We start from the raw sequence: 9218 nt of genomic DNA on the forward strand, positions 1-9218 counted from the left end.
CACCATAACACCTTAATAACACTTTTCCATTGTAGAATGAGTGTTTTTAGCCTAGAAGGCTAGCATTGTGTGGGTAGTTAGCTACTACTTGCTCTCTGGGTGGTGAAATAATTTTTGATGTCTCATTTCTTTTTCTGTGACATTTTCTATTTACAAAGTAGAAACAAGGGCAAAAATGTTGAGACCAAACTAAACATTAATGTGAGGATTTACTTTCATGCTTTTATGGCGTCAAGCCTGTCTGCAACAGCCAATCTGATATTTTACCGTCAAACCAGCATTTTACACCAACTCACACACAGCGCGTCTCTTTGTCGGGAGCAGTGACGAGGGGCTGACCTTCAACCAATCAAATGGCAACATATATAATCTTATTGCCATGCAGGTTACACTGAACGTTGCAAAGAGACGGCATGTCGGAAAAATAGTTATCTACAAATGCTTAATACTACAAATGAGTTTGTGAAAAATATTATATTTAATGCATTATGTAAAAATAAATGTTATATTAGAATATTATCAAAAATATTGGTAGGGACAACTCTGTCTTTCCCAGACTTTGGTTGTGACTTGTCCCTATGGTCCCTATGCCAACTTACGCCCTTTAGCAAAAGTGTCATAAAAGTAGTTTATAAGTTTTAAAATTGAGGTAAACACAAGAAATTTGTGCTAAAAAAAAAATTAAAAAAACAAAATGGGATACAAACCCTGGTTTGGGTAGGAGGTAATGAAAGTAAAGAGGGTGCCAGAGGTGGAGGCAGGACAAGATACACTTGCAGATTTAGCAGACAAATTCAAGTTGAACCAATTTTTAAACACAGAAGATATAAACCTTCTTAAAAACCTTCACCTTCATTGTGATGGAGTCAGCAAACTGGTTTTATATATATATATATATATATACATATAAAACACATCCAATTGCACTCATTGATACAGTAGATGATACTGGTGACGGTTTAAATAAAAGACCACATTAAATACTTATATTTTGAAATTCCTCACTGTTTGTCTTTATGGCAGCTTTGCACACACATTAGCTTAACTCCAAATTTACTTCTCTTTGATGACAATGAGTGGTGGTGCGGCATTAGCTTGCTGTACAAATATATATTATACTGCAGAAGCTGTGTCTGGAAATGATCATCTGGGGTGCTTTGAATTTAATTACTGATCCACTATCACAAAGTGAAGCTACTGTAGCCCTCACACCAGAGAGCAGGTGTTCACCATTTTTTTCAAATGTGACCTGAAAACGAGGAAAAGATAGTAAAGACTGTCATCACTTAAAAATAGTAGGAGATAAATCTCATACATGGCAGCTTACATTAAAGCTGCTCTGCTGCTCAGTTCATTGTAATTACAAGGCTGGATTTTGGATTTCTGTTCTGAGCTTTGGACACTCCATTGACCCATTATCCTGCTGCCCACACACCCCTTTTACACGCTTCACACACTTCCAAGAAGACTCTAAAACTGCAGTGGACAAAGCTATTGAAAACCTGAAAAAAACTGGCAGAACTTTGTACTCAAAGCCTATGTCCTGAAGCTCTTCATCCCTCCTCTGTTCTAAGGCACCCCCCTATCGAACTGTATGTCCACATAGATCTGCTCATGCTCACATACCTGACCTGACCCTAGACAGCACTAAAAAAGTCTAATCAATGTGAGTGATCCATGTAAAACACAAGATGAAAATGCCTATTTACTCTTCTGTGTTATATCTCACATAATGTTGATGAATGATTATAAAAACTGCGACTTTGGATTATAGTTGAAGCATGATAACAAGGATGCCTATACTAGGAGGAAAGAAACCAAAAAGAGCATAGTTTTCTGTGCAGATGTGTTTGTTGCAGTAACATTACACAACAGAACTCTCATATAAAATGGGCATGGAGTTTTGAGATAGTTTAGATGATATTGATAAAAGGATGTAGATCAACTTTATGAACACTGCGACCAAAACATGAGGTTTTGAGATTTTCACAACAGCAGCATAGCCTTGACCTCCATTTACCAGAATGCTGTACTGTCAGGAACAACCAACTCACACAGACAATTTTTGTGGCTTCCAGCTTACAACAAAACTCTATAACACATTTAGAAATCAGTAGAACACGGTAGTAGATTTTCTTTAGTGTAGCTGCACAGAGATTAGCTAGTTATTTAGAAAGGAATAGCCTAATAGATACTACTGTGCATAAGGCAGGAATACCAGGTTTCCCAGGGTGTTTAGAGCACACTAGCATGATTTGGCATCAGATTCAGACAGCCAAGATTGAGAAAAAGACTTTCATGCTATATTTCTGGATCTAGCAAATGCATTTGGTTCAGTGTCACATAGCCTTATTTGCAAAGCCTTTGACTTTTTTAGAGTGCCTGCAGTAGTTAACTTAGAAAGAGAATATTTCCAGGATATTAGACTGTGCCTAAGTACAGCAGGTTTCAAAACAGGTTGGCAGAGGCTAGAAATAGGCATTATGTCAGGGTGTACGATTTCTCCATTCGCATTTACAATGGCGATGGAGATAATCATTAGAGCGGGTTGCAGGTGGAGAGAGACATCAGGATGGCATGCGCCTCACATCAATTAGGGCCTACATTGATTATATGATGTTAGTGACTACAACAGTGTCATTTATGAAGAGAATACTTGAGAGACTTAATAAAAATCTAAAGTGGGCTGGTATGAAAATCAAACCTTGTAAGTCTAGACGTATCTCAATAAGTAGAGGGAAGGTAGGTCAAGGTCCTGCCCTGTTGGATCGTCCACACTTTTGAAAACCTCAGGTCATGTGATGCTGTAGTGGGTAGTGTGATGCTGTAGTGTCGCGAGATTGTGTGAGACTATCGGCAGATTCAAACAAGGCGCGCCTCAAATAGAGCAAACAATATAGTAAGATTATAATTACGCCAATAACTACTGTTTAAATAAATATATTATCGGGTGAAACAAAAACAAAACACTGGAGTACAGTGAAGAAAGCCTGGAGAGCCTCACGGATTTCATCGACGAGTGTTTTGACAGGATCGTCATGGGAAAACTAACCAAAAGAGTCACCCGGAGCGACGTCTCCAGCTGTAATGATTCGACGGACATTTTAACATCGAACGATAACAAATTATCCAGCTTCGACGCCCGTATGTCTCTGTTAGAAATTCTACACAGAGAGTTCCAGGCATTACGGGAGTCGTTGGAGTTCAACTAGCAACAGGTGCAGACGCTGGCTGCAAAAAACGCAGCCCTCAGAGGATCGGTGAAATCACTCACCGAAGGAATGAGCCGGATCTCTGATGAGAACAAGAGGATAAAAGAATCAATTATTGATCTCCAGGCTCGTAGTATGAGGGACAATGTGGTATTTTCTGGAATCCCGGAGCAGGCAGACGAGGATCCTGAACTCGCAGTGAAATCAACTTAAACTTCCAGTAGATGTAGTGAAAAACATTACTTTTCACCGAGTCCACCGCCTGGGAGGGAAGAGACCTGATGCCCGCCGACCGAGACCGATTGTGGCCAAGTTCGAGCACTACCAACAGAAGGTCCGGGTGAGAGGCCGCGGCAGGGAGCTGAGAGGAACGGACTTCAGCGTCAACGACCAGTTTCCCAAAGAAATCCTGGAAAGACGCAGAGTTCTGTTCCCCATCCGGAGAAAGTTCATGGAAGGAGGCTCCCGAGCTGTCATCGCGGGGAAGTTATTCATCAACGGGCAGCTGTACCGCGACCAGGAAACCACTCCTTGGCTCTTCTAAACTCCAGGTGATCTGTATTCGTTAACTTGTATGAATCATTTCACTGTAGATGACATAAGTAAGATGAAATAATCTATCCAATTCACAGTTATCTATCAAGGCAAAATATATAGCTCACTGCCAGTCTCACCAGCATAGGATGTATGCAGTTCATATTTGTTTATTTGGGTATGTTTTTTTGTTTTCATTTTTGTTTTTTCTATCTCACACTTCCACTCTTTTGCACTGTTTTTCTATTCTGTCTTTATTCCCCAACCCGCTGCGTTTCCACCTTAATAAGTAATGTTAACAAGCACGGCGCACATAGAGTTTTGAGCAGAGCACATAATCAAGTTCCACACAGCATCGACAGCGCAAGTACATATTGTAACAAGCTCATATTGACAACTGAAACACCAACAATGGCATGTTCATGGAAGCATATATGCAAACACACGCACGGGATGCTTTTAGCAAGCATCCAGCACTCACTGCGTTAGTCTGAGCATGTCCACGCTGAGGTTTATCTCATGGAATGTGCATGGAGCTGGGTCCAGGGGGAAGAGATTAAAAATCTCCAATAAATTGAAGGATTTACAGGCGTACATTGTTTTATCACAGGAGATTAATTTATCAAAGACTGTAGCTGATGTTCTCACCACAGCACAGTTTCCTCATGTGTACTCAGCCTGTTACAACTCCAGACAAAGAGGTGTAGCCATTCTGATAAATAGAAGAGTAAATTTCACCGTAAACACAGTTATAGATCCAGAAGGTAGATTTCTAATAGTTAATTTATCTATTCAAAATAAGAATTTATGCATTGCAAATATATATGGTCCAAATGTGGATGACCCCTCATTTTTTCACTCCTTTTTCACTTCACTCTCTGTTCACTCAGATAACACACTCATCATAGGAGGGGACTTTAACATGGTATTAGACTCAGGAGTAGACAGACTCAGTACTTCAGGAAGTCAGCGGAACTGGCAGTCCACGAATATTGTTAAACAGTATATGAAAGATTTTGGTCTTTGTGATGCTTGGCGCTCCCACCACCCCACTCTTAGAGAATACACCTTCTTCTCACCGGTACACCACTTATATTCAAGAATAGATTATTTCTTAGTTAGCAGTTCCTTGATGAGGGATATTTCAGACACCAAAATCCACCCCATCACTATCAGTGATCACGCTCCAGTTTCTATCACACTGAAGAATAACAGAGTTGCACCACCAGCTAGGAATTGGAGATTTAATACATCATTACTAAAAGACCCTGATTTTATTAATTATTTCAAAAGGGAATGGTCTGTATATTTAGAAAATAATGACCTGCCAGGAATGTCAGCTTGTACTCTTTGGGAAGCCGGAAAAGCAGTTATGAGAGGCAAAATAATCTCTTTTTCATCAAATAAGAAAAAGAGGGAAAGTTCAAGGATATCAGATTTAGAACTCAGGATTAAATCATTAGAAATTGTCTACGGTACCTCCAAAGAGGAACACACACTGAATGAACTAAGAAAAGCTAAACTTGAATTAAGCAAAATTATTGATAAACAAACACAGTTTCTGATACAAAGACTTCGCTTGGAGAACTTTGAGCACGGCAATAAATCTGGAAGGTTCCTAGCTAACCAACTAAAGAGAAATAAAGAGAAAACAACAATCACTTCTGTTAAAGACTCAAAAGGAAATGTCACCGATGACCCTGATGTAATCAACAATGCTTTTAGGGACTTCTATAAAACCTTATATTCATCACAAAATGATCCATCAGACAGTAACATAGATCAGTTTCTTAGTAATATCAACCTTCCAAAATTACAAACCGAACAGGCAATGGCTCTGGATTCACCTCTTTCAATAGGAGAACTCCATGAAGCCCTTCAACATATGCCTAGTAACAAAGCCCCGGGACCAGATGGTTTTCCAGCAGAGTTCTACAAAGAATTTTGGACTGTTTTGGCACCTGCATTTCACAAAATGGTATTACAAGTTAAGCAGAATGGCAGATTATCCCCACACATGAACTCTGCTAACATTATCTTGCTACAGAAACCAGGAAAAGACCCCATACTTCCATCAAGCTACCGCCCAATATCTCTAATAAATGCAGACCTCAAAATAATTTGTAAAGCCCTTGCCAAAAGAATGGAAAAAATAACTCCACTTATAATACATCCTGACCAGACAGGTTTTATAAAGGGTGGACACTTATCCACTAACACTCGCAGGCTAATTAATCTCATAGACTATTCTAACATCAACAACCTGGAAACCACAATAGTCTCTCTAGATGCAGAAAAAGCATTTGATCGAGTGAACTGGAAATTTTTATTCGCAGCATTAAACAAATTTGGGTTTGGGTCACACTTCATCAACTGGATAAGGATATTATATAGCTCCCCAAATGCGTGTGTCAGGACAAATAATCAAACCTCTCCAAGCTTCAGTCTGCAGAGAGGTACAAGACAGGGTTGCCCACTTTCTCCCTCACTTTTTGCTATTTTCATCGAACCTTTAGCAGCTGCTATCAGACAAGAAAGAAATATTAAAGGCATCCAACCCCAAAATATTGAGCATAAAATAAGTCTTTATGCTGACGATGTTTTACTTTTCCTTCAGAACTCTCAAATGTCTCTCACTCACACGATCACACTCATAAATAAATTCTCAGCACTTTCTGACTACTCTATCAATTGGTCTAAGACCACAGTTCTACCCATTAACTGCAGAGTCCAGAATATACCTGCGACCACTTTACAGTCAGGAAATATCAGATATTTAGGCATAAACATTTCCTCCAGGCTCTCAGAGCTAACAAAGCTAAATTATGTGCAATTATTAAAGACAGTAGAGGATGATCTCTCTTGTTGGAAGTCCTTACCTATATCACTTATGGGGAGAGTTACAACCATTAAAATGATGATACTACCAAAAGTTAATTATTTGTTCTCAATGATCCCCATAAAACCATCTGCTACTTGGTTTAAGTCACTAGATTCATGCATCTCCAAATTTCTGTGGAAAAACAAACCACCACGTATTAGTTTAAAAACCCTACAGAAGACCAAGGACTGTGGTGGATTAGATTTACCTAATTTTCAGCACTATTCCTTAGCCAATAGGTTACAGTATATATCAAAATGGTTTAAACCTAGCCCAATAGATGAACCATGGATAAATATAGAACAAGCATTGTGTGATAATCTGGAAATCTCTGACCTGCCACTTATTAGTCAAAACGTAAAAAATCACAAATGTTTCAAAAGCATTAACATCAGCACCTCCCTGACAGCCTGGTGGGAATTTCTTAAAATAACAAAGTCTTCAATTGTCCCATGTAAGCTTACACCCATCTGGAACAATCCTGACATGCTGCAAAACAAAAAAATGCTAAACTTTACTCTGTGGAAGATCAAAGGAATCAAACATCTGGAACATATAATCCAAAATGGACATTTTATTTCATTTGATGAGCTCATATCACAACACGAGATAGGCAGCAATAAATTCCTAGAATATCAACAACTTAAGTCTATAATAACAAATAAATATATCCTCCACCAACCAGACTTACAACTCCCGACTAGGGTAGCAGAATTTCTAAGCATCTGCACCCCAAAACTACTATCAAAAATATATAAATTATTGTCTAAAATAGATAACACAATGTCTCTTCCATCCTCAAAATAGGAGGCAGATTTATCCATCAGTTCTAGTCATAGCTTCTGGCCACAAATATGTTTGAACACCTTCAGAATGACTCAGAATTCTAATTTACAGCTCATACAATACAAAATCCTTCATAGAACACACTATACAGGACAAAGGATGTTCAGGATGGGTCTAACACACTCAAACATCTGCTCACATTGCACAGATAACACACCTGATGATTATGCACACGCTTTGTGGTTCTGTGCGCCTGTCCAGACGTTCTGGCTTGAAGTCTGTGAGGACCTATCAACATGGCTAAAGTGTAGCATCCCTGCATGCCCCACACTGTGCATACTGGGTGACTTAGACAACATCAACATGGAAATTAACTCAGCACACATGGTTCTCACAGTGTTATGTATCGCAAAGAAAACTATTCTCATGAACTGGAAAGCGAAGAACAATCTGTGTATTAACCAGTTTAGAAATGTTCTTTTAGACTATATTAGCATGGAAACAATGTCTGCCTCCTCAAAACATCAATTGGCTGAATTTAATTCTCTCTGGTCCCCTCTGATTAGCTTTATCACATATTGGTGGTGGTGGGTTGCTGTCCCGTCGCTCTGGGCGGTTGGGTGTGTGCTGGGGGGGGCTGTGTGGCTTCGGGCGTCTGGTGGTCTCTCGGGTCGTGGGGACCGGGTTGGTCATTGCTGGGGGGGACTGTGTGTCGGGCTTGGAGGGCAGTTTTGGGGGCTTGCGGGTGGGGCTGTCTTGCGGTGTGGGGCGGGGTCCCTTAGGGGCCTTGGGGTGGTGGCTGCTGGCTCTATGCCGGGTGGCCGGGCCGCTCTGGTGTGGGTGGTGGTGCTCGGCCTGGGCCCTGGTGGCTGGGCGCTGCCTTGCGCCCGGAGGGGGGCCCTGCCTGTGCCTGGGGGGGCTGGGTTGCCCTGGACGTGCAACAGTATGGGTGGGTTGGTGCAGGTCCTGGTGCCGGGCTTGTTGCTCTGGGACCTACAAGGTGTCCGCAGATGGTTGGTTTTTTTTCAGGGTGTTGGGGCTTTTCCCCTGTTGGGGGGGGCCTGGGAGGGCCTGGGTGATGGTGGGTCTAGGGCCCGGGCTGCTGCGACTGGTGTGACCGGGTGGTTTGTTTGTTTGTTTTTTGTTGTTGTTTGTTTGTTTTTTGTAGAGGTCCTCCGGGGTGGGGTGGGGCAGGATGGGTACATTCTGGGGGTACAGTAGCTCCCGGAATTCGGTTCGCTGCAGGCCCCGAGCCTGGTGGACATCAGCCCCTCCTGCCCTGGGTTGGCTCCCAGGTAGCGGGGATGTCTATTGCAGCCAGTCCCTGGCTGCCCTCTCCGGGGGAGAGTAGCTCCCCCGGTGTATATCCCCATACCCCTCTCCCTTCTGGCTCCTGTACACAGCACACACTCACACATGAAGGGTTTTGGGGGCGTGTATGTTCGGTGGGGTGTAGTGGATGGGGCCACGTAGGTGGTTCCCCGCCCCTGTTTTAATTACACCTTAGACATTACTACTTATCAAACATACTCACACACACACATTAGGTCTTGGGGGGTGGTTACACTGAGTGGCATCTGGTTGGCTGGGCTCTTTGCGTATGTAGGCTGCCCAGAGGGCCGCGCTCCCAGTTCTACAAGTTTGGCTGCCCCTCAATTTAAATCGCTCACTATTAGAAAATATTGAAGAGCCAGAAGGGTGAGGGGAGGGGTCTTCTTCCCACACCCCTGCTTCCTGGTTGCTGCTCGGGGCGGGAGGGGCCAAGAGGATTAATTAATTGTTCTGCTGGTTCGGGGTCTGTGGTG

This window comes from Leuresthes tenuis, unplaced genomic scaffold (genome assembly GCF_036924035.1).
Source record: "Leuresthes tenuis unplaced genomic scaffold, fLeuTen1.0.hap1 SCAF_2, whole genome shotgun sequence".
NCBI lineage: Eukaryota > Metazoa > Chordata > Actinopteri > Atheriniformes > Atherinopsidae > Leuresthes > Leuresthes tenuis.